The 19260-nt window shown below is 41.5% G+C and overlaps 1 long non-coding RNA gene across 1 annotated transcript; it reads left to right on the plus strand.

Annotated features, from left to right (window-relative positions):
* Nucleotides 1-539: 539 nt before the first annotated feature.
* LOC119254605 (uncharacterized) lies at nucleotides 540-3028 on the plus strand. Its single transcript, XR_005127315.2, has 3 exons — nucleotides 540-610; nucleotides 834-1421; nucleotides 2996-3028. It is a non-coding gene; the product is annotated as an uncharacterized LOC119254605 (long non-coding RNA).
* Nucleotides 3029-19260: the final 16232 nt, after the last annotated feature.

Raw genomic sequence — 19260 nt, forward strand, 5'->3', positions numbered from 1 at the left:
GAATTTTATCTTTAAGCATTTCAGTGACTGTCAGTATGGAATTTCGGAATCTTCTTGAAATAGATTTATCACAGTCATTTCATCCTCATTCTGTGATGATCAATGTAACCGCCATCGACATGCCACTTCAAGAACTTTTTGTTAATTTTCTGGAGCATTTTAGTTTGTAATTAATTAATACTTCTTTGTATTCCTACACCTCTGTTGGCATAAATATTCTCCTTCCTCTCTGCCGTGGCATTCATGTTGCCCGACTACATAGGTGGATTCCATATTTTCCCAGAGTTTTATGCTTTATAAAGCAATCAAAACCACTCTTTTCTGTGTTCTTCCACCCTTTACTTCATATAAACCCATTCTTGATTCAGAGCTGTCCTGAGAAACAAATGATAAACGATATCCCTTCACCTTTTTCTACAATCAGCATTTTGGCCATGAAAGCACTGAGTTATTTTCCCCTTTTCTCACTTCCTAGGGAGGGTCTAAGATCTCTTGGATCATAAATTGGATTCCAGGTAGACTTTAAATTGTATCTTTAAATCTCCATTTGTCGTGCCCCAGTAAAGCTGTGGAGCCAAGATTTAAAACAAGTTCTGTCTACGTTCACAGAGTAAGTTCCCCATCCTCCATCCCCTCCTCCTATTGACCCTGTATCGCTCCCTCCCTTTATGTGTCCCCTCACCTTCCTGCTTAGCCCCTCTGTCCCTACTCTTCTCTCTCTTCCATTAACCAGGGTTTGAAAACAAGCAGCATGTTTTGTCGGTAGACTCTCTATAAAAATTGTCAGACACCTGATCACTGTACAAAGCAATAAAATGATTCTCTATCTCTAGGAGACCTTGTTCCCGGCTTCACAAAGAAAGAATGGCAAAGAAGAAAAAGAAGGAAGATAGACATTGCCTGAATAAGCTCTTGCCCAAGAGAAATGCTCAGATGTTTGAAATTTCAAGGGAAAGGCATCACCGATGAAAAATCCTCCCACACAATAAGCTGGTAGGAGAGATTGATGAAGGTGGGCTTCCGTGATTCATCGCCCTTAGCGATTTAGAGCCCAGCTTGGTATTCACCGAGAGACACATCTCTAGTTTAGGATGCGCTGAGTCAGCTGATACTTGCTCACACTGCTACTGAGAACGATGCATGAAAAATAAACTGTCTGCATGTGCCATTAGTAATGTGGAGAACAAGCCTGGTAGAATAAAGAAGAGGCAAAATCATCTCCTTAAGTCATTTTGTTGCTAGTTGAAATACAAACACTTAGTGTTGAATGAGGCAGAGCTGTTGACTTAGGGAGGATGAAGGGTAGACACATAAACGTCAGTCTCCAAGAATTTGAAGACTAGGGGGTACCGCCAGAGATTGTGAGGTCCAGATCACCCTTCCAGCAGGAAAGCTGAACATCATCTCACCTCCCCTACAGGGTAAGTCGGAGTCACAAAGACTGGGGGTTGCTAAGAACCATGTTCATCAACCTATGAAATGCACATGGTACAATGAAAAGTGCTCTCATTTGGAAAAGCAGTACTAAAAATCTTTCTTATCCTATAAATTCTAAGATTATTCAAAAGTGCTATACATGGCTAGACTATGATAAAAACTGTAAAGACTGGTAATAATGTTCTGCTACCTTTGGAAAATAGGACAGAGCAAAAAAAAAATATTAGTAATGACAAAGCAGAGAGCTACTTGGTACTGGTGAGTACCGATGGGTCAGAGTAGTGTATTTGTGTTTTACAAATAATGTCGGTGAAATACAGTGCTACATTTTATCAGTTATATTTCTGTGACTTCTCATTTTTGTCAGGAAAATCACCATGAGAATATAAAACAATAATATACGTTTGTTTACTCTTCCATTCTGTCACAAGATAATAGGATCAGGAAGCATTATTTTATGTGTTGGTAATTTGAACACCTGTGTGTGTGTATAAATTTTTTATTAAGTGGTATAGGTACACACATGGACACATGTGCACACTTGAGTTCGTAAATTACATGCCAGAGAAAACATGTGAAACCATATTCCTCTCATTTTTCCATTGGGTCTCTGAACTGATGTCTGATATCATCTAACCCCTATTCACCCTGTATGAGACTGCTGTACCCAAGCTATGTCATCATTATCATCATCACCACCACCATTATCATGATTAATATAAAGTTGATCTAAAACTTATTAAGAGCCAAAAACCACTAAAACATTTTAGATATATTCTATCAATTTTTCAGTGTATTTTAATGTATTGCACTTCAAATATCCTCCCTATAGTCATAAAGGAATATAACAGAAGAGCCTGTCAATATAGAAGCTATAATATCAAATCACCATATATAGTTTATAAAGCCTTCAGAATTCTACCTATAATAAATACAGTCATCCATTTTGCTTAAAAGTATCACAATGTTTAAACATAGTATAAAACAAAGACTTAATTTTCAAATAGGCTTGGATATTAATTGATGGGGACCCTCCATTAGTGGCAGTAGTTTATCTACCCTCTTCTATCTCTGCAAAAAACTGTACTTAGCTGTACTTGCATTGCAAATCATTTTTATCAACCCATTAAAACAGGCCCTCCATTAGACAATGGTTGGCCTGCTTTCATTTAGTTTGTCCATGTACTTGAATATTAAAAAATTATAGAAATAAATCATCTAGATTACTTTAAATAGTTTCTCATTCTAATGCATACAAAGAAATTCTATTTTGGGGGTTGGTTTCAGTTTAAATTAAAGGTTAGTTTACAAGTAGTACAGGGGTCTTCTTGTTAGGGAGTTTCTTTTTGTTCGGAAAATATCTCAATGGACATATTGATTATAAAAATAAACCCTATTCTGAGTCAACTCAAATACGGGCTCTTTTTAGACAAAAAGCATGTAATAGCTACTGCTGTTTTCCTCTGTAGAACCATCCTCAGTTTTTCTGAAAACATCCCCAGATATTTTGGGGTGGTCATAGGTGATTCACTTCTGTGATCTTGTTAATGTCTCATAGGAGCCTTGGCCATGGTCAGTACAATAAGAACCAGCTTCAGGACCTTATAGGTGATGCCAGAAGGTTTTCACTCTTCTCTGACCTTGAACACAGGAAGGTCACAAGCGAACTGTCCCCTAAGAATGGAGTCAACGGAGAAGAACCAGAATCAACCACGGAGAAGAAGGAGTTCCAGTCGCTGCTGGCAGGTTTGTGGCAGCTCTACATGGAATACCATGGTTAGGGAAGAGCATCCTACCTACTCTGTTGCTTGGGTCCACTTGATTTGGGTGTTCTGTCAACAGCAAAAGCTAACTCTGCATATTAAAATAGAGGGGATTTTGCATCTTCTCCTTAGTGTCTTGGGGAAACAGGACTTTAGTAGATTCAAACATGTGAAGAGGAGAAAGTAAAAAAAGAATAGACGCTTGGTGGGAAGAAAGGGGTTAAGTGATAAGGCTATGGGTGGCAACTGGAGAGATGCAAGATTTCTTGGAGCATAACAAGCCTGTGAGATGACATCTGTTCTGTGCCAGGCAGTCACCTCATTGCCCAAAATCTTGAATTTAAGGTGACCACACCCAACTACTTTATGTCTACCCCATGTGGCCTAGAAATAATCACTGATTATGGGGTGACTGAGAATTCAGTGATCTGGAATTCATGAAAAATTTTTACTGAAGGCACTCAAAATGGCACTGGACAGGTTTGGGGGTATCGTGTGAACTTTCCACCATACTTAAGAGGAGGACTTGTGCCATTTTGCCATAAAACAGACTAAATTCATATTTCAAAAAAAAAGCTTCTAATTTCCCTTTTTCAATATAAAATCAATTTAAACAATTATTTGATTTCATCAAGAAAGAAAAATAAGTCAACAAATTAAAAAATATTTAAGCGATTTTGCTACATTTAGCAACTATTGTCATATGATATTAAGAGGTGGCCTTTTTAAAATGTGTTCATTCATTCTGAACTGGGTGGATTTAAAGGTGTTTGCAGTGTCATCAATCTTTTGCACACTTCAATCTAAAAAAGTGAACCCAGACCAGGGTGTCCTGTATAACTCAGTCTCTTGTCCCAGGAGTAACAGAAATTGTGTAGAGAGCTGGCAATGGACTTAGGCATTTAAAGCTCAGCTTTCCTGACCGTGGGATGGCGCTAACTATACCACCTTGTGAAGTCAGGAGAAATGAGCCACAAGGTGCTCAGCCTGGTGGCCAGCGCAGAGGACATAGGATGCAGCTGGGCTACTGTTTTCTGGCTCTTCCTGTCACTACAGTCACTCCACCCTTCATGTCCTTGTCTTAGGCATAGGGTTTATAAATCGCGGATTGTGGAAATCTGGACTCCACTCCAAGCTTTATTATTGGCTACCTATGTGACCCCCAGTCTTTTGGACTTAACTCTCCTTGTAGCTAAAATGAGGGCTACCTGGCAGTCTCCTCCTGCCGGCCAGTTCTGAAATATTTGGGGGATTTCCCCGTATCTGCATATACTCTGGGTTAATACTTCTTCCCCTTGAAGTTGACGAATAGCCAACAAATATAAACAAAAAAGACATTTTGATACCTACCTGGGGTCTATTCCTTCATAGTGTGTTCTTCACATGCAGTGAGTTTCAGCCCACATATTTTCCATTCATGTGGGAGGGGTGAACACCTCAAACCCTCATGGCAAAAGAAGCCCAGCCCTGATTCTGGGGCCCCAGAAACCCAAATCCCTGTCCCTGTGTTTAGCAGCAATTTATTTGTGCTCTTGGTAAAAGCTCCCACTTTCCCTTCTGCCACCTCTAATAAAAAATGCTTTAGGCACACAGAGAAAACAGAGAGGAAGAGAAGGGAGTCTGGAGAAATTGGAAAAGCCAGGTTTATGTTAAATTAATTTTTGAGAAAGCCTTTTCCTTCAGAGTTTTTCCTATCCATTTTATGTCTGCCATCTAATCCACGCCCCTCCAATTCCTAGGCTTTAAATGAGAGGAAGGGTTAAACCTTTTACTGCTGAAGAAGTATTTATGAGTATTTACGTGCATTTAGTGAAGAGAGAAAATATTTTATTAGCAGACTGCTGCTGGGGAAAATTGATCCGCCTGCTTTATGTGAGAAAGTAAATGTGTCCCTTTAACCTAAAATTGGTGCATCAAACTCTACAAACTCCAATTATCTTGACAAAAATGATTTAACCAACCCCAGAACAATAGGGAGATTGAAGAGGAGGACTCTAGAGGCAGGAAAAAATACCTCGAGATCTAAGCCTTTGGCTCTTCAACAAATGAAACCTCAAAAGTGGATCCAGATAGCACCCGGAGGGTGAGCCTCTGGGGAGAAGGCCATGCCTCACAATTAGGAATAATAAAAATCTGTGCTGAGCAAAGACGTAGTTTTATTTTCAGAGCAGTGAGATAATTTCCATCTTCTTGCAAACAACAAGTGAGATCCCACGTCAACTACAGAGGACCTCCTTTGTCCCCAGAGAGCCTCCTCAGACAGGGTGCCCTATAACAACAGCTAAAGGAATGACTAATACAAAAATCAATACTGCACAAATTTGTGAAATGTTGACTGGAATTTGGCCTTACAAGCTATTTTTATATTGCTCCTATTTCTGTGTTTATGTTTTTATAAGTTCTCCAACCTTGGTTGCCAGCGAAGAGCGAGTGGTGCCCACTTACCACAGACCAGGCCAGCTTGGACTTAGCCTCCCTACTCTGGGTCAGTGTCATTTCTCTGTTTCCCTTCCTTGATGGGCAGCAACAATGATTTTTTGGGTATTTAGGCCCATGAAAGCTCTCCTATGGATGTCACAGCCGTTTAAAGTTTGGATTCGTTATGGTAGGGGTACACAGGAACCCACCTTTACACCTCTGGCTTCCTCTAGGCTGGCAAACAATCAAAAAAGCATCAGATGGATTGAGAAGAGGAACTGCAGAGAGATTTCCACCTCCTATACAAGTGGGAGGCCCCAGCAGGTTTGAACACCTCTCCCACATGGCTTCAGACACATCCTCAATAGCTTAGCTGAGACGGGGATTGGGGACAGATGGCAGACAAGGGAAGGTCAGTTAGGGAGGCTGCCAAGGAAGACACAGCAAACAAAAGTGGTGCAGATTTTAAGTTCTTTTTTTAAAGATTTATTTTTTTATTTATATAAAAAAATAGGGTGGGGGCCGAGAGGATTCACCAGAAACAGTGGATTCACCAGAGGATTCACCAGAAACAGTGGAGAGCAAAACAGGCAGACCTACTGAAATACACTGGTGAGGGGAGCAGCGGGGAGACAGTAGCAGTCTGCTGTGCCATGTGGGTCAGCTCCCTGGCCAGCCTGGAATCGAACTCATGCTGCAGTGGTTGGCAATAGTTTGATAGCACTGTCTTTAACCCCTGAGGCACCAGGGAGGTCCCAGGTTTTAAGTTCTCACTTCTTCATTGAAAATAAAAGATTAGGTCTTTTCCCACAATGACATATATTGGGGTGGCATATTTTTTGCTCCCCGATGTTATCAACTAGTAAAATGCAGCCAATTCTCTGTATACATTCTGATTGTTTAACTTCTCAAGAGCCTCTCTCATGATGTGGAGGCTGTTGTGGTAATAATGGGTGTTTGCATTGAGCATCTTCTGCCTCAGGACGTGGGGTTAAGGGCCCCACCTTCCTACCAGACTCATTGTGCTGCCTTGTGTTACTTCCCTAGGTTCTGTAGACATGGAACTTCCCCACATACCCAGTGAGGCTTTGATCTATCCACAAACTCCTGAGCTAATCCTGTCAATGAACAGGGTGCTCTGGCCCTTGTCTGCTAACAAACATGGCGGGAGTGAGGCAGCGTCCTAGAGAAGCCAGTCCAGGCAACTTCCCTGCATCGTCTCCATGGTGATGCCTGCTTTTTCAGGATGGTACTTTGTCAATTAATATACCTAAGAGAATAAGAAATAAAACATACCCACTAAAGGGCTGATTAAGAGGGTTTTGTTTTCCAAGGGGACTTGCTCTCCATCACACCGCTCTACTCTCTTAAAAGACCAACCAAATCCTCTGCTTCTCCTTGAGACTCCACAATTACATTTGCTTATCTCCAAGTGCCAGTGCTATTTAGACTTTCATCATATTTTTACCTTTGTTAAAAATGCCAAAGATTCCAACAGAGCTTTGTTGGGAGTTTTTTATTGTTAGTATTCATCAACTCAGAAAATTACCCCTTTTCTCTCATTTTTGAGTCAAAAATCCACCAAATGAATCGCATGATAAAATCATGAATTATGCTATGATTCCTTACTTTTAGCAGTTGCTATTTTAGAAGTTCCCAGGACGATAGCCCTCTTTCATGTCACTCCTAAAGATGTTGGTATTGAAATTGTTTATGTTGATAGAGCACTTGGTGAGTCTTCTTGAAAATGGGACAATTGTCCAAAAATTGCTTTCCAATGACCCCTAACTCAGAGATTTTATCTTATCTTTCCCCAAACAATCAATATTTAATCCTTCTCATTTTGCCAGCTTTCATGGTTTCTATAGTTGAACATCTATCGGCTGTTTGGAGAAGTATCCATCACTCAACACATACCCTGAGTATAAACAGGACCTAGAATAGAGAGTTTCACTATGGTTAGGCCCTCAAAGTTCAAGTTTTGAAAATACTCATCAAAACATTTTAGGCAAGAACACATGCACACACACACACACACACAAAGCAGGTCTGATGATTATTCTCTGGCATGAGAAGAAATTCTCATTAATATATGCCTTTTCAGGGCCTCCCCAGTGGCACAGCAGTTGAGCTCTAGGTGGCGAAACTGCCCGCAGCCTCTGCAGCGCAGGTTCGATCCCTGACTGCTGGTGAGGGTCCCACATGGCGCGCAGACCTCTCCTGCCACGCTCACTGCTCCCCTCAGCAGTGTATTTCATCAGCCTGCCTGTTCTGCTCCCCACTCTGGCTCTGGTGAATTCTCTCACCCTCCCGTGCTTCTGACTGTACCCAGTGCTTGTATAAATAAATAATCTTAAAAAAAAAATGTGCCTTTTCAGAACATTTCCAGTTGGAAAGTTCCTCTTTTTTTTGTCATTGCAAAACTCCAATGATTAGCCTTTCCTCTCAAATGACTGCGTGCGTATTTATAATAAGAGGGAAAAGGAAAGTGTTCTTTGAACAGGAGACTTTCTTTCCCTGGAGCTTGGGTTTTGTTAAGCGCTGCCAGCAGCTGCTCAGTCCATGATGACTCACACTTAAGCCATTAGCTTTATAGACTTCCCTCAACACCTTCTGAGACAGAAGAGCTGCTTTGCAGGGCGGTATTGTACTGACATTCTTATGCAGAATGCTTGTTCAAAGCATTGTCATTCATTTTCAAGGGACCTTAAAAAATAATAAATCTGCACCACCTTGCTATGATTTTCATGAATAAATGCTGGTGTCTGACCCTATCTCTTGGCTTTCCTTAGCAGGAGCTTTTCTGTGCCTCTGCACTATGGGTATTGTTAGAGAAAAAGGCTGCCAGGTTTTATTATTTAGGGAATTATTCCATCTCCCTCAGGCCTTTCCTAGGATAATAATTCTACATGGGGATAAATAGAGGCTGATGAAAATGGGTCACTCTGAAATGTAATTTTTTACCAAAGAAAAACCAGAAAAAGCATTAGGGACGCTGCAAACCCTGATCCAGACAAAAGTCAGGAGAAGGATGTTCTAAATGACAGGCCAGTCTAGGGTAGACATTGGACACAATTGCCTGATAAAGGAGTAGAAAGGTCCTTTTGTTAGGAATCACAGTCTCTGACAGAGTCCATGGCCTTTGGAAGCGCTACCATCTCTTTATAGTATGAATCTGGGAAGTTGGCCTGATTTTTGCTGCCACTTTAAATATGAATATATAGTTAGTAATAATGAAAGTACTCAAAATTTGTGAATGATTCACATGCTAAAAATAATGAATTAAGTCTGGCTGTAGTGTTAATGCCATCTGTCAAGTGCATCGAATGAACGGATGGATGGATGCATCGTAAATTCACCAGATCTCTCCTTAGGAGGCTTTGACGGTGCTAGTCGCTTCCACATTCTCTGCTCATCCAGTCTGAGAACAAGAAATTGGCTTGTTCCAGCTGTTGGTTGTATCTCATTCTTCTTTTATTTCAGGGCCCTTATTATTTTTCAGTCTTCAGTTTACACACATCAACTGTTTGACACTGTTTATACCAAGAATTTTAAAGATATTAGAGGGTCAGCCTTCCCAAGAGGAGTCAGAGCTGCTTTTCTCAATGTACCTAGAGCAGACCTCTTGTGACCTTGGGATGGGTGAGTTGAACCTCTGTAGGTCTTTCGCTGTTACTTAAACATGCAGATTGTTTTGGGTTGGGAGCAGTGAGCTAAGAGCTAAGAGAAGCTTTGTCCTTGTTGCAGGCCTGTGTCCTTTTCTTAAAGGAAAAAAGTAATCACCGATTCTCCTTCTTTAGCACCTAGAAGAATGTAGTTAAGGGTCTCATGCAGGTGGAGGTTCAGCAAGCCATCTCCTTCTTCCCTGCCATGTGAAGTCCCCCTCTCTCTTCATGTCCATCTAAGTCCTTCAACACAGAATAAATATCCCTGATATGCTTCATTTTTCTTTAGAATTTACCACCATATAAATTCCCCCTATGCATGTTATTCATTTGATTGTTTTCTCTTTGCTAACCCATCTGTGCTGTTTTGATTACTCATCTAGCTTGGAAAAAACCCAGAGAGGGCAGCGATTTTCCCCTTTTCCCTGACAATATAAAGACAAACACAATTTAAGTAGCATGTGTGTTAACTTCCCATCGCTACTGGGCTTCAGGACAAATGAGATCCTCTTAACCGGGCTGAGGTAGATGAAAATCCTTATTGACACCGTCTCTGGTTCTTGTCTCTCTTACCCTTTCCTCGTGGAGACTCATCCCTCACTCTACTTTGCCTTACAGGCTGGGCGATTGTAGGACGGTGTGTTTTGGGGAAAGTAACCCAGGCCAAGCCAATCTGTCACTATCCAGAACTTTTTAAACTGAAGGTGAGAGACAAATGTGAGTGTTAAGTGGAGCTGCTGCATCTTGGGGTATAGACACATTCGGGGTCATTGTGATCAACTTCTCCAGCAAATGGGGAGCACAGAGTCAACTGATCCAGGACAGTGGAGATGAAAGTGAATGGGAGAAAGACATGTGAAATTCTGAGCTATTGGAGGCGGCAGTGATTGAAGAAAGCTTCGCAGTTACACTGGTAAGTGTAATTTTTGTTGAAACGAGTTGGAATTTAACTTCTGTCACTTGCAGTCAAGGGGGGTTGTCAAGGAGACTACGTTGCATATTCCATATAGACTCTGGAGTTCCACCTACCTCATATTCACCAAAGCTTCCATGTTGAATTTAAGGTTCAACCCCTGAAGGCTTGTCCTCTTCCCCTGATGGAAAAGACCCTGCTGTAGGAGGGAGTTGATCTCAGGGGGAGTCGTACCATTGGGTCCATGTTGCTAATCCAAGTTATCATCTCTGTGCCGGGAACAAAGAGAAAACAACCTTCCCCTACCTGTCCTTTCTTCCCTTCCAAGTTCTCCCTGGTACTTGGTTAGTAGAGAAAAAGAAACACATTTTTTCCCCATCTACCATCTAATAATACTGGACCCCCTACTCCTTTACCTCCTAAGTAGATCAGCACTATCAACTATGAAGCAACTGTTCCCTCCTGTCATTCACTTCTTAAAAGTCACTCTTTGTATAAGTTATTTTGCATTAAGTGTCTTAGGTTTCCGTAACTGCCTTTGTTTCACTAAAACTAATCTTATAGACACATTCATTTATACATAAAGTCTATCTTATATTTATTTATGTTTTATATTTTTCTATCTACAAATGTTTATTGTGCATGTGACTATTTTCTCAAAAGATAATTATTTCAATCACAAATTTCATATGTTTACTTACAACCTCATGAGAGTGAGTTTCCAGTTTGAAGCAACTGGAATTTGGGGGAAATGTTGGCGCATACAAACAAATAGTTCCAACATATTGACTCAAATGCTACTCCATGAAATGGCGACATTAGCACCACTTTGAAAAATGACTTAAAAATTTCTGGAAACCATCCATTACGCTCTTTAATTCAGTAGATCTGGATTGGGTTCTGGGATTTCACACATTTTAAAACAAATACCTTTTTAGGTTATGTGAAGTATTTCCCAGAGTTTTAAAAGCTACTTTGAAATAAAGAAAGTAAATAGGAATTAGCTCACATCATTGAGCCTATGGTCAAAAAAGTGTAATGAATAGGAATTCAACATGGGGAAGAAACGAGTCAGAACTGATGAACAATGGTTGGGAGCACTCACTGGGATGCTCCTTTGCCTCTGGGATGACCTTTGCCTCTACAACAAGCCTCATACTTAGAGACACAGCTGGCTTGGGAAGTGGATTGGGTTAGTCACAAAGGCAATTCGCAGGAACAGGCTGCTCTGCTGAGATGCTGGCTTTAGCTTCAGCTAAGCTCCAGACAAGCCACATGCCCTGAGCCACTTAACTTTCTCAACCTCCATTTCTCCCCAGCCGAGCCCTGGCATGATGATAACTCTTTCACACTATTTTTATGGGGGTGAAATAAATCTTGCAAGGAAATGGGCTTTGAAAACTGCAAATAAGCTATATAAGTTCAAGCTCTTCCCACTAAGACTGAGCTGGTTATAGGACTGCTTAATGTTAAAGAAGATTGAAGTGGAATAGGAACCAGCATCCCCCCTTTCAACAATATTGCTGTTGAGAAGTTTGTTTCCATGCACTCGGGGTCATGGATCCCTTCGAGAATCTGATGACAGACAGATTCTCTGGCTGAACATTGCCCCGGTGTATAAAAAAATGAAAAACTTTGAGGATGATTTCTGGCTCTTATGGGCTAAATATGGAGACCCATATTTTCCTTTAATTTACTCTCTCCTGGATTGCTTCCTCTCCATGACTTGAATGTGAGCTTCATTTTCATGGACTGTTAGCTTTCTGCTATGTCAGTCAGCAGCACCAACAACAGTACCTGACCTGCAATAAGAACTCCTAGGTGTGCTTTGAATACCTGAGTGAATGAAATGTCACAAGTACACATGTAGGTCCATGGAGCTAAGGAGAAAAGTAATGCAGGATCCTGCTACCTCCGTCACTGACACATCTAGGGGAGAAGCAGATGAGCACCTCGCTGCTAAGGAAGTACCTATCAGAGATGCACCAGTGGTGAAGCAGCCTGAAGTTTCAAAATATTCCAGGGGAAATGACTGGCAGGTAAACTTTGAACCAGGTCTGGAGTATGGATCTCAAATGTAGAAGCAGTCAGGGAGTGAAGTCAAGAAAAGTGTAGAAAGAGACTGAAAACAGGTCAGCAGTTGAAAGCTAGCTGCTCTTCAATAAGTTTGGCTGATAAGTTCGGCTAACTCATGGCCTTGGTTAGACTCACCAATGTCTTCGAAATGGAGAAATGTACTTGAAGAAGATGAGACATCGCTGACCCCAGCAGGGGAACAGTTGTTGGCCCCCTTGGGGGAAGCTTGTGCTCTCTCCTTACTAAATGTCTCCTGTCACCCCTCCACCCCCACCTTGTCACTCATTTATGGACATGGTCCACCATCCCTTAGGTGTGTTCAGGAAGTCGTAGGGCAGGTCAGATAGGAGAGGCTCACATCTTGGAGAAAAGGGCCCTTATGCACTGACCCCTGGGGGTGGGGGAAGCATGAACAGGCAGAGTGCCTGGCTCTGGAAGACTATGGTGTTCTATTGCAATTGGCCAGAGTAACTCAGAAGACCTGAGTTGGTAATAATATCCATGCAAAATCCTACGGACCTATAGAATTGAAGTAGATGGATGAAACATAAATCAATTAAAAATAGCACACTGGGAAAATACTCCAGCATAATTAGAGTAAAGGATCATGAATTGAAGGTGGTGATGGAAGCAGCAGGATGGTCACAGATGAATGCCCAGCAAAGGGGCACATTAATTAGGGGGGATGATTAACTAAAGGAGGTTGTGCTTTGTTTGTTTTAGAAATGATCATCCTTTCATGCAATGATTGTATTCAGCCATCACGGCTCACAGTTTCTAATATGTTGATTATCATGTTAATTGCCCCACCCCATCAAAAGAATAAAGGAAACGCAGGTGAGGCTCACAGCCTGGCCCCCAGCAAGAGAGAAGACAAGACACAGGAGAAAGATTAAAAACCTCGGCAGTCAGGGCCAGAGGAAGAGAAAGTAATTTGCTTTGACCCAGGCAATAAATCTGCCAGGCGGTAATGACCATCTCTTGACACCAGTCCTGACATTGATCAAGTGCATGGTCTCGCTGCCCCCCAGTCCCCGAGCCACAAAGCCTCTCCCGATGGCCCGTGTCACTATTTATGAAGGGATGTCAGAGAGCAGAGATAAAGGGATGATAAAGGGACAGTGGCTCTTTAAGTTAATGTGAGCCCTGATTGAAATCATCACAGATGATTCAGTGACCAAAGGGGGACACTCACTTCCGTGTATGCTATTTTTTTCAACCTGTGAAATGCTCCTGGAACTTCATATTCCTCTTCAGAACAAAGAAACACAAAAGCAGACCAAGGGGTCCCCGCGGCTCAGTTCCAAAGGTGAGTCAGTCAAGCGAGCGTGGCCACAGGGAAGAGGTCCAGGCACCTGATTTGGGAATTTTAGGGCAAAAATTTCAAATATGAGGAGAAGTCCATTTTCTTCCCCTCCCACCTAGGGTTGTTGTAATAAATCTTCTTCATAAAAGTTGTTACATCCAGTGTCTCTGATTTTTCACCCATTTTATTTTCTGAAACTATACATGCTATTCTATCGAGCCTGTAATTTTAATTGCAATTATTTAGTATATACACAAGTGTATTCATATAACAGACAAGCATGAGGGCAAATAGAATATTTGCAAATAGAGCATGCATCAATTGAAAAATAACCCATTGGGAAAATATTCCAAATGACTCCAAATAATGGGTCACGTGCTGATCTTGCAGGTGGAGAAATAAGACGATGCCAGCACGTGGGCCCAGCCTCAGCTTCTCTCCACCACCAGGCCATGGCTGCCAGGAACTGTGTGATTCCGTCTCTTTTTTCCTTTAGAGTTATTCTGCATGTGTATGTAGGTCTGGGCGACATTTGGCCCTGTTCGCATGTTTTCAGAATGTCTATAGGTGGAATCACGCATAAAGGATTCTTCCACTGCTCTCACCACCTCCCCCACATTTCAGATTTCAGATTCAGAAATGTGAACCTGAAAATGTCTGGGCCAGGGATGGGCAAACGGCAGCCTCTGGGCCACACTGAGGTCACCTCCTATATTTTACTTCAATTTTTGTGACCAGCTGGTTGAGAAAATGTCCTTCCCTCACATTTTTTTTAAATAGTATTGTCTTAAACAGTTAGAGGACGGTAACCAGACAAGTCCCAAAAGTGTATCTTCAGGGTTTACTTTCTGGCCCTTTAAGAAAAAGTTTGCTGACCTTGACTCTGTGAGGATGAGTGTGTTGTAGGAGTTTTCTGCTTTGAAGTAGCACAACCATGAACTGTCTGCTCTCAAGCGGAGCCAGGGCCCACTGCTTCTCTCTGTCCGCTGTAGCCGCTCTAGTGTGAACCCTCCCATGCTGGCCCCTGGTGTACAGATTTTCCATATCCTGACGTGGTGTGTGATCACATCCGCAGTTTAACCTGACAACACCACACCCTCTCCTGGCCCCCCAGCTCTGCCAAGCAACAACCTGTTTTCTTGCCTCCTCCCTTTCTTTGCCTTCCATAGCTCCCTGCCTGGGTCTGGTGCAAAGAAACCAGGATGAACAAAATCTCTAATAACTGCATCCTAACCAGTAGGCACAAACATAATTTTTTAGAATATGTCTCTCAGTTGGCTAACACAGCTATGGATAGATGCTCTTTTATTAAGCTATGATAATAGTCTATTAATTTACCTTAAGACAATTATAGTCAACATTGTAAAAACATTCAATTTTGCATGCATGATATGTATTTATGGATATTCATGATGCTCAAATGTTAGTAGTATCCTAATTGGTCTATATCATTTAAAAGCATCAAAGGGAATGTTAACTAACTGCCACTGTATGCCAAAATGTCAAAGAACGAAATGAAATTCCAACAGAAATAGTAGCCAGAACAGCAGTCTGTCCTGAGTGGAATGTGATTTTTGTGAATCTCAAAGTAGTCAAGGAGACAAGAAAGTCTGACAATCAGGTTACAACCTCTAAAGACTGTTTTGCTCTCAGGACCATGTTCTTTCTCGCAGAGAAATTGCACTTCATCATGGAAATGGGAGTCAATGCATCTTGGGGAGCGGAGCTTATGTAGATGGCTCTATTCAGAAACACTATTATAAAGCTAACCCAGGAAGTTCAATTTCCCTCCCCAACTAGCGTATCTGGAATTATTTTCCTTGCAGATCAATGGAACAGAGAATAGAATTGGCTTCTCGTTGTCGGCATCCATAGCTCAGGTACCCCCAAGTGCTGTGTGTAATGAAAAACAGCAATGTTGGTGCCTTTAATAAAACATCGACAGTAATGCTTTCTTTTTCCCTGGCATGACTGCAGAAATGGATCTGATTTGGAGTCAAACAGCATGAGGAAAGAAGCGTTCTTTCAAGTTAATATATCTGAAAAGCATACATAATGATAGACTAGTGAAAACGCTGGAACCGTCAAATCCCTGTTGTCCAGAGTGGTCAGAGAGTAAGACATTCTGGTTTATTTTCAGTGATGTGTCTGTTTTCATCCATATACTCAGAAATACTGAAGATGGGGGAATACATTCCTCTCCCTTGTGTTTTATTTGACACAAGGATGCCTGATAATTCTTTCTTGAAAAAAAGATGTGGATAAATGCAATAGATTAGTGTTTTCCTATATTCATGAAATGATGATATTAACAGTGAAACTTTTAATTGATTCCCTAGAGTGTGCTAGATGCCAATTATTAATAATTATGGCGTATTAGTCAATATTTTTACCAAAACATAGGAAATGTGATCCTCTTAGTCAATTAATAAGGTGGCCAGAATCTGAAGATAAGATCATAACTTCTAGTCATGACTCTGAACATTATTTCATTTTACCATTTTGATGTCTGAAGTGGCTTTATAATTTCAAAAATCACAAAGTTGTTTTTTTTTTTTCCTAAAGATTTATTATTTATTTACACAAGCACTGGGTACAGTCAGAAGTGCGGGAGGGTGAGAGAATTCACCAGAGCCAGAGCGGGGAACAGAACAGGCAGACTGACGAAGTACACTGCTGAGGGGAGCAGAGGGCGCAGCAGGAGAGGTCTGCGCGCCATGTAGGACCCTCGCCCAGTGGCCGGGGATCGAACTGGTGATGCAGAGGCTGCAGGCAGCTTCACAACCCAGTGCTCAACTGCTGCACCACCTGGGGAGGCCCAATCACAAAGTATTTGTAACTATAGTATGTGCTCATGGTTGGTGTACCTACAATGTGGCATTACTTTCTATACATTGTTAAAAATAGGAAATAAGGAAGGTTAAATCTAAACTTAAGATTCTTACAAGGACATTGAGGAGGAGGGTGAAATGACTGCCCGAGAAAAGTTGATGCAGGTAAAGGGGAGGGGTCTAGAAAAGGAGGGAGCAGTGAGTATATGATCTGGTAAAGGAAACGCTGAAGAATGGGGAGACTGCACAGTGTGGAGTTTAAGGGGCAGCCATCCTACCCCGTCTCACACCTGGAATCATTTATGAAAATGGGAAGTGGAATGTGCCGAGGGGAGACGAGAACCAGTGGTTTATTCTTACTGGTTGGTTGCATGATGGAAGATACTTGTGTGACCTGTGTGGAGGCTCGCTTTCTCCTGATGCCACTCTGCCCCAGCCAGGCTCTCATGCTGAATGAAGGACTGAAGGAACTAGCCTGACCTCTGAACATCACCACATGGTCAAGGAATTTTCTCTTAATTAACTCATCATCAGAATTAGCAGAGTTGAATCAACACAGCAGTACAGAGCAACAGGGAATAAACACTTCCTTCCCTTTCACTTTTCTCTGTCCTCATCCTCTGTCTATCCTGCCTCTTTGCTTCTTTTCCCTCCAAGTGTCTTCCCTCCCCTCCCCTTCATCTTGTGAGTTAAAGAACACTTTATCAAGCATTTTAATGAAATTACGAGGAGAACCTGACTCAAGATTCTCTAGATTTTAGATAGATAGTCCTAGGAGTTGATTGATTTCTGATGCATACAATTCTGTGGCATCATAGGTGCCTTACTTAAATTCCTTAAGCCTCATTTTCAACAGTTGTAAAATAAAGTTGGAGTGAAGTTGGCACCAGATGTGCAATGGGTCAACAGGTTAGAACCTCTCCTTTCCAGGGGTAATGATTAGTGGTCTGCAGGAAGTGCTATAGAGCTGAACAATGGAGAGATCTATTTTTAGAAGAGATGCTTACAAAAAAAAAAATGAATATGCATTCTTTTAGCAAAAGGAAGCAACCATACCCCCTGGAGAAATGAATTGTTGGAGAAAGAGCAGTTACTATAGAGTCAAGCAAATGGATCAAGGTCACCTTCACAGGTTAACAATTACTCTGACATTTTACCGTGTGTGCTGGAAGAAGCAAAACTTTCATTGATGTCAATTGATAAAAATTGCAGCTGAAGTGAACTCTGAGCAATTGAAGTAACAGAAGCTCCGAAAAAGCAGCGTTTAATAATATATTCCCGAGAAAAGGAATCAACCAGCCCTGGTGCAGAGAGGGAAGAAGGGTCAGAAATGCTCTATAACATAGACTTTGAGAGACCAGACCACAGAGGGCACAGAGCTGACCACTGGAGAACGGAGGGCCTCTTCTTATCCCAGAGTCTCATGAGAAGAAACTAGAAATTGATATCAGATACTACTAAACACGATTTACAGCTATGTACACTCAGACATCGAGACATTTACAGGGAAACATTACAGCTAAACACATGTAGGTCCGATTCCAGCACAGCGGACCATCCATTCTAAGCATTCAATTTTCTTTTTCTTTGCCTTCCATTAAGTCAAGAGTTAATGAGCCTTTTCAAGTAGTTGTCATTGAATTAAGAACATCCACAAGATCAGGGAGCTTTCCCACTCTATCCTCAGAGTCCAGGATGATTTATGTATTCAAGAACTATTTGTTCAACACCTACTACATGCCAGGCACTGAGGATTGAACAGACGAGAACTGATCCTTTCTGTCTTCAGAACTTAGAGACTAGTGGGCATATTGATTTGTTTATCCAACCAACAAGTATTTAGGGAACACCTACTATGAGTCAAGTCTGCTCTAAACACTGAGGACAGAGTCAACTACAATAAAAGAATTGGAAAGTAACCAAGCTGATTCTCAGGGAGATGGAGAAATGGATGGTATATGAGGAGTGGTGTGTGTGTGTGTGGTATATGAAGATGGTATATGAGGATGGTATATGATGGATGGTAAGGGGGGAGAATAGAATATTGCTATGGAACATGCCTGAATGTCCATGTAGAACATGGCCCGTGTGGTGGAGAAGTTAACTGAATCGTCATGTAGAACATGGCCAATGTCCACGTAGAACATGACCAGTGGCCAGGCAGATGGAAATCAGAAGATGCTCCTCAGGAGAGAGAATATTGAAACTGAGATCTGAATGATGAAAGTGAATCAACCAGGAACATTCTCATAGTGGAGGGGTCCGGGCAGATTAAATGTTCAACAAATAATTACATGTAATTTTTTCCATGATTTTGAAAACACATATACAAAAACAGACAAGATAAAGAAACCTACTGGCAGTTTTCCTGTCACACAGAAAATACTTCCTGGGTGGCTAGCAATTTTTGATGGTCGTCTTTCTACTTTCTAATTCAGTGTCTGTGTCAGCAGTGCTCTGGAGATAAGGTTTGGTTTTTGCTTCTGCCTTTAAGGAAAGAAGATACTTTTTTTTTTTTGCAAAACTAGTTTTAAATTTCTCTAGGTTCAGTAAACCAAAAATAAGTGAGAGAATAAATAAGCAACAGAAAGTACCATCAATGGACACTCACTCACTCTTTCTCAAAAGAATTAAAAGCTCTGCTAAATGGAGCTTCACAGACTCAAATACATGAAAAATGGGTTTCAGAAGACAGCTCGGGAAAGAGGTTTGCTTTTATTAAAAGTTGCTCAAGGCATCATCCTAAGGCTACAATCTTTGAGCACAGACAAGCATAGCAGCCCGGACGGGAGCTCTCATTGATATTTTTTACCTGCCTGATGTGATGTATTCTGAAAGCTATTGGCTCTCT

This window comes from Talpa occidentalis, unplaced genomic scaffold (genome assembly GCF_014898055.3).
Source record: "Talpa occidentalis isolate TD23 unplaced genomic scaffold, MPIMG_talOcc4v2.1 talOcc4.10, whole genome shotgun sequence".
Classification (NCBI taxonomy): domain Eukaryota; kingdom Metazoa; phylum Chordata; class Mammalia; order Eulipotyphla; family Talpidae; genus Talpa; species Talpa occidentalis.